Genomic DNA, 7,426 nt, shown 5'->3' on the forward strand with positions numbered 1-7,426 from the left:
GCTATGAAGTGGAGAATCACTGCTCTTTTTTCCACAGTCAGCAGCCTATCTTCCGAGTGGCCGGTCACCGGTGGTTTTTCCTCTCCACTGCTCGCCTGCTCCTCACAATAAACTCAATTCATGGCTGCTCTGCACTGCAGAGGATTTATAGAAGACAGGTGAAATCTGAATACGAACCCTCTGCTCCCTCCTTCGTGCCTGTCTATCTGCAGGTACACAATGAACAATAAGCATCATTCTTTCTCTGTGCTCTGGTATTTTGGACACAGTCCAAGCTGAGCTGTTTATTTTCCTTTTGCCCAGGCTCATTAAGACCTCATCCTGAAAAGAGCTGCTGTGTCATCTTCCAGGTCTGTGAGTTTATCATTCACTTTCAGCAAGACTTTGGGTGGAGAAGGCTGATCTTGATAAACAGATATCAAATATCACATTCAGTTTAAAAAACATCAGCGTATTTACCTTTTAGCTCATTCTTCCGAGATTACGATGCATGATCCTCACGCTGATAAGTATTTCCATGACTATAATTCTTATTACAAAAAGTGAAAAAACAGAAAATGTATTTATAGGTCATGCTCTTCTTCTCTTCATGGTTCTATGTTGTTTTAATTAACAACTGAGCCTTTCTCACATGAAGCAGCTCAGAGCCAGAAAGGGAAACCCAGGGTTAACTGAACAATTTGATAGACAATGTTAGGCTCAGTCAACCCAGATAACTGAGTTATCCTGGGTATGTTAAAATGGCCTCTGATCTACTGAAACCATCTGTCCAGAAAATGAGAACTTCATCAAGGACATGCATGAAGGACCACACATCCTTTTGTATCCAGACTGCTCGGAGGTGGTCTGTGTGCGCGGGGCAGGAAGGTCATTCAGAGAGGCAGAGCGGAAAGGAAACAGGAAGGACATGCAGGATCACTTTTCATTTGCCTGGAAAGACACTTTTAAGGAGGTGTGCAGATCTCATAGTTTAATACATTTCCATATTTACATACATAATATTGATTTTTCTGTTTTATGACACTGTATTTTAATGTTATTATCACATTCCCCTTACTCTGAAGATTCTGATGTTTGTAAGTTTGTGTTGGGACTGGTAAGCATTCCTCTGAGTGACTCACATCACATTTCTTTCATAAAAAGCAAATTGGTTTTGTCCTTGGTTGAATGAAATGTAAAAATGAATTTGTTTCACATTTTGTAATGTTGTTTTTGCACTACCAAGCCACCGTACTTACAAGTACCAATAACAGTCAGTCACTACTACTGCTACTTTGAAAAATAATTATATACTAATAATAAAGTTAACGATAACGCTGCTCCTAACACCTGCAGAGTAAGGCCACAGATAGACAGACTATGGGAGAGATAAATATAGTTTGTGAAATTAGAGAGAAAGAGAGAGAGAGCCTCATACCTTGATGGACCTGTAGAAGCTCTAGGTGACCAACCTTTCTTACTTCCTGTGGAATAAACAACAAATACTGTAGTAGGTTGAATTCTGCCAGAGGATACAAGTGTTTATATGAGATAAGACACGACTTGCAAACCAGACCAAGAACAATTGTGAACGTGTCACTGGCTCAGTGAGTAAGAACAAAAACATGTCTTTCTCTCCTACAGCATGAGGCAGAAGTGGATAAACTCTGACATGACGTGCCTGATGGCAGTTTTTCTCAGTCTCAGGCTGCCGTTTATTTCTGTCCCACTCTGACCTGAATGCAAATATGTGCTTGAGCACACTACCTGAGCAAACAATCATGCTTTTGAGAATGTAAGCTAGACGGCGTGAAGCATGACCTTTAGATAGCCTAAACACCCTTTACATCAAACTTAGTTATTTTCATCCCTCTAAATAAAATTAGGTCAAACTAATAAAATATCTAATGTCTCTATCTCATAAAACGATCCTGCTGTTCAATCACTCAAACAGACATGGACCTCTTGTGTCATTGGCATGAAAAGCAACTTTATAACTGATGCCTGATGGAAAAAAATACCCATGGAGCACAGTCCTCTAAGCATAATGGAGGCCTTGTCTGTGCAGACAGCCGCTGGCTCCAACCGGCCAACACCTCACTTCATGAGGGAATAGCCTGGAATAACAGAGCACTGTATGTGATCACTGCACTTACACTTCCTTGGCATCTGGGCAGTTACACACAAATGACATGCTTTCATAAAAAGATTTGAAACATCACAACACAGACCTCACACTAAAAACGAAGAAATAACTCATTTAAGTGGTAATGTGGTGCACTTCTTCACCACTCACTTCACACAGGCCTCATTCACTTCATTTCTACACAGTTACCTCATTTCCAACATTGCATGCGCTTACGTGTTAGTATTTGAGTGCAATGTCTTTAACCAAGTTGAATGTGAAGCCAGAAACTGAATCACAGACCTTCTGCTCAATGGATGACTAGGTCACTTCCTGATGCACAGCTGCAGCAGAGCACAGTCACTTGACAACTACAAACCAGATGGAGATAGACCTTTGGCTACTTTGGCCCCCTGAGGATACATTTTTGTACATTTTGTGACCTCTTGACCTTTGATAAAACGAAGAGAGGCCGGTTTATACTTCTATCTTGTACCTTAACCTCTCTTCAAAACATTGACATGTTTGTTCATTTTATATGAAGCTGTACTAATTTTGTTGTTTAAGTTGTTTATTATCAGCAGGATAAACCCCTTGAGTTGTCGCAACTCGTTTTCGAGGGGGTCCTGCGCACCTCACATCAACATAAAACACAACTCATCACAGTACAATAAAAGGATACAGAACAATACAATAAAATAAAGTACATACACACACACACAAGAAAAAACAAACAAAAAAGACAAAACAAAAAAACAAAGACTGGACAGACATACAAAAATCAATCAGACAAGTTGCAACCGGGTTTGGACAGGTATTCAGCAAAATGTGGCGACAGATTCAATGAAAGCATGAACAAGTAATTTCAAGATGTGAAGACAGGGCATGATTAAAGCGATCTGATACACATGGGTAGGTGATTCTATTTCCAGTCATTTGGTGCTCTGAACATAAATGCTTTTCTACCGGTTGTTTTTCTGGTATGTGGAATGGAAAAGTTTTACATTCAATTGGGTGGGCATTTTAATGGGACATAAATAATTACCATTGACTTTTCTAGTGCCACAGAGCTAAGAACCTGCCAATAAGTGAATTATCAGTTAAAACCAGTCTCCAGACCCTCCCAGAAAGCAAAGATGAACATCACACTTGCTCCATTTCTTTTCCGTAGTGTTTACAGATCTTCCATTCATTTGAACGATGTACTCATTTGTGTTTGTTGTCGGAGCTTAAATCATATCTTCTACACAAACTTCCAGAAGTATTCCAATGGTGTATGGAAGGAAATTACATCTTCTGTGAGAGCTGGACCAGAAAAAATAGTATTGGGACCAATATAATATATATATATGAGCAGCGATACCAGTCATGGAGCATGTTGTGTTTTTTTGGTCAGGGGTCAATGTCCACATTGGCTGCGCAGTAATTGGCTTGTTGGTTTTCTTTGTCCACTTGTCCACAGGCATCATCACCTGACTCTTCATCACTTGCATCAGTGTCATCTAATTCCATGTCAAGTGAAGGGAGAAAAGCCAAAAATCCTTTAGGAAAGTTTTAATCAGCAGAGCACCAGGACAGGCAGGACACAGACGTTTCAAAGTCTTTTTCAATGTGTGACACACATTCAAAAAATACATAAAATAATTTACTTTACTTGACTGACCATACAACACTGACCAACCTGTGGGTTTTACTTGGTTATTAATGAAATGGCTAAATCTGATAAGGTGCAAAACTGTTTATTACGGTGTCAATTCTATTCAGCCTTGTTGTGACCAACAAACGGCCACAAGATGGCGCCAAAGTATAGCCTTTTCAAAGTATACAGATAGGTGGCCTTGACTTAGAAAACTGAGCAAATTAGGTAAGGCAGCATTTCCAGAAAAAGAAAAGAAAAACAGACTACAAACAAACTACAATAACGCTACAATTCATATTTTATAGTAGTTTAGCTTTAATATTTCTCTCATTTCCATATGCAAATTAAATGTAATGCCATGTGTGATGTCATATGTGACTGTAGTTATCAATTTGATTATGTGAATGCAACATGTATGTTACAAAAAGGAGAATATTTGGAAAATATGATCTGATTTCAATTTTAGCTCTTGTCTTTATATTTTATGCAAATTTGCTCATGTTAACAAAGAATTTCAAAAAACTTGTAATACATTTTTTGTTTGTCTTAATGTAAGTTATCAACTCAGTAATTTTCATGGAGATATCTAAAGGTTAAAATTTTTACCTTATTCACGTGAAAAATTTTTTTTATATGCGTATAAATGGGATATGTTAGGGTGTTTTTCAAAACTTTCCCGTAATGGGATTCTTCGGGGATTTTTTTTTCTCACTCAGGACATGCTGAGGATACAAAATCAGATGAGTTTGCTTCTGTTGCAATTTGTTTAGCCTTTTCTCATAAAATGACTGGACTATTAGTCTCTCTTTGGTATCTGCATAGAGCTGGGGTTGTAGTTTTCCTTGGCAGGAGGTCATTTGAGGACATGTCATGTGCTGTGAGGGTGGACTATAAAAGGAAGGGTCTGAAAGCATTCACACCTTCTTAAACGATCTCCTCTCACTTGATTAAGACTTTTGTCTCTCTGTTCATGATGCGGCTGTATGGCGCTCTGATCCTGCTTACCATTCTGTCCACAGGTGAGTACAGCTGCAGGCCTTGACTACACAGTGCAACACAAATAAATTAAAAAAAATAAGGCACTATTTTTTAAACTGATGATTTTGGAAATACAATTTACAACAGTTCCACAGTGTCATCTAAAAAGCTGTTTGACGTTCTCTTAGAAGGGTTCAAGAAGATGAACTGTAATTGAACACTTGTTGGCATGTGACTCTCATGTTTCATGTTGTCTTGGGGGAATATTTTCATTGGTGCTGTCAAAGGTGACATAGTGTATCCTAAAGTGTGTGTTTGTATTTTGTGTTTCTGTATAGCATGTGGATTAAAATGTTACGCGTGTGTAACTCCCAACCCTATGCTCTGCACACGGGTCTCAACTTGTCCAGAAGTCTTGGACCGCTGTTTCTCCTTCGAAAAGTCGGGTATGTTGTCCTCCACAATGATTGATACTATACTATACTATACTAGAGCTAGTATATTGCTGTGGTGAATTTCTGAGCTTCTTCTTACTTTGTGTTCTACAGGTCTCACCACAAAGGGCTGTCGGAGAGGAATAAACTGTTTAAATTACATGCACTGCTGTGAGGGGGATCTGTGTAACAGTGCCTTGGTCTCTGGTTCCAGTGCAGTCCTCCTGCTGCTGTCCTCGGCCATCACCACACTCTTTCTCTGAGGCTCTGCAGCAACTACAGCTGAGAATATTTGACCCTCTTCCTGTTTTTTTTTTGTTGTTGTTTTTTTTTACCAGATTTGTATGACTCAACACCAATGACAGATTACATCTCAGTTTAATTATTATAGTTAACTAAATTAAACTACAGTATGATTGACTATCAAGTGCAGCAAAATAGTGCGTTGTTATGAAGCCATTATTATCTATGGCTATTAAGTTTACTAACAAAGACTAACAGACATTCGTGTTTTGGATTTCCTGTTTGATGTGTTTTGTTAATTTAACACTCACCAATGTGAAATGCTTCCTTGCAGACTCATAGAGAAACTATGAACTTCTGTGACGAAATAACAACATAATATTCCAGTATTCTAATACTAGTTAGGTTTTGTCATTTACACAGTTTTTAGTTTTTGCCTCTGTGTTACAGCAAAGATGTTACCTGCACTAAAAAAGAAGAATCCCAGTGTCCTCATGTTTAAGACCTCAAAAGAAGACAGAACAGCATAGATTTAAATTTAGGCCACAAATTCTTGAATCTTGTATCAATCTGAAAATATGTGTATGGTTAAAAGCCCTAAATGTCACCAAGACCTTAAAGGAGTCCAATAAATTGCTTCCTCTAATTAACAAAATTATTGATCATTGGTTTCATTAAGGAATATAGAAGTGTGTGTCTATTTTATAATCAATACCAGTTGATCAGGAAACAGTGAGTAAGTGTAACCCCCTATGTTCCTCCTCTGTGATAATGAGAAGAAATCATAGAGTGCATCAGCTTGGCTTGCTTCGATAGTATGGGAAACAACACCATTCCCACTGTTGGGCCACAAAGATGAGCCCAGTCCCCCAGTCTCCTTCCCAACCATCGCCCCCACTGCCTTTATTCTTTATCAGCACCATTAGTAAAGGCCTTGTGTTTTGTAAAGATGGTGCATAAAAATCGAAAGTGAAGTGAAGTGCATCAGTGCATATATTTAAATGCAGCATCTTAACTGACTGCCCACGCTCTGTTTATCATCACTGAACATCTTACTGCCCCTCCCAACCAGCATATCTCTGCCCTGAGCCACCAAAACATACCGAATTAGACTGTAGGCATCTTTCAGGGTTTTTCAATAGGGAACAGAAAGGTCGTAAATGCATATCAGCTTGAAAATGTCAGGATCTTTTAAAGTAGAGTGAGCATTATGTTTGTTTGTTTTTAATGTTGTTGAAAAATGAGAGAGATGTGCAATTTGTGCAAAGCAGAGGCAGATAGAGGATGTCTTATTTTAATGAAGCCATTTTCTTATATTTTTTCCTGGCTGACAGCAGATATATGCCACTTGGGCATATGTGTTGGGTGGGGCAGGAAGGTGCTCACTGCTGATAGGGTGGAGAGTCAGTTTTGATGCTTGGCAAAATTTCATCGTCATCATTACTTAATACACCATTAAGTTTAAGAGCTTAATGTTATTTCACATTAGTGAATCATCCTGTAGGAGTTTGGGGATGTTTTGTCTTTTAGTCCAAATAAAATTACAATTAATGTGAGTAATTTTTGCAGACTGTGAGTGTGTGGGAGAGCAAGAGGGCCGAGTGATCGGTATTGTGATTGTTAGCTTTGCACCCACATGTGAGGGAAGAAGCTGAACCCTCGGGTTTGACAGGCTGAAGGGCAACAGACATGCTGCACAGCTGGACAGATAATAAAGATTATCATGGCTATCATGGACAGTGTTTGTGTTTTTGTGACAAATGTTTGTTCATCAAAGATATGTTCTATATTTATACATTTTCATTAACTGTGTTTGTGTACATTTGGATCAGTGTTACGGAGACATCAGCTTGATGGAGGAGAAAACTAGGACAACACATCGCTGTATCTTGGATAAAGTATTTTTCGACTTCTTCCTAACTCAGAGACACACACTGTGCCAGCTCATAATTTGATTAATTCAAGTCCACTCACATCTCCTGTACTAGGTAGGCATACATATTCAATTCTGCACAAACATGGAACATT

The 7,426-nt window shown here is 38.7% G+C and overlaps 1 long non-coding RNA gene across 1 annotated transcript; it reads left to right on the forward strand.

Annotated features, from left to right (window-relative positions):
* Positions 1–4,653: 4,653 nt before the first annotated feature.
* On the forward strand, positions 4,654–7,102 carry LOC310991547. The gene is made up of 3 exons (XR_014595633.1): positions 4,654–4,762; positions 5,060–5,167; positions 5,270–7,102. It is a non-coding gene; the product is annotated as an uncharacterized lncRNA (long non-coding RNA).
* The last annotated feature ends 324 nt before the right edge of the window (positions 7,103–7,426 follow it).

Source organism: Trachurus trachurus (assembly GCF_905171665.1).
Source record: "Trachurus trachurus genome assembly, chromosome: 9".
In the NCBI taxonomy this organism is placed as follows: Eukaryota; Metazoa; Chordata; class Actinopteri; order Carangiformes; family Carangidae; genus Trachurus; species Trachurus trachurus.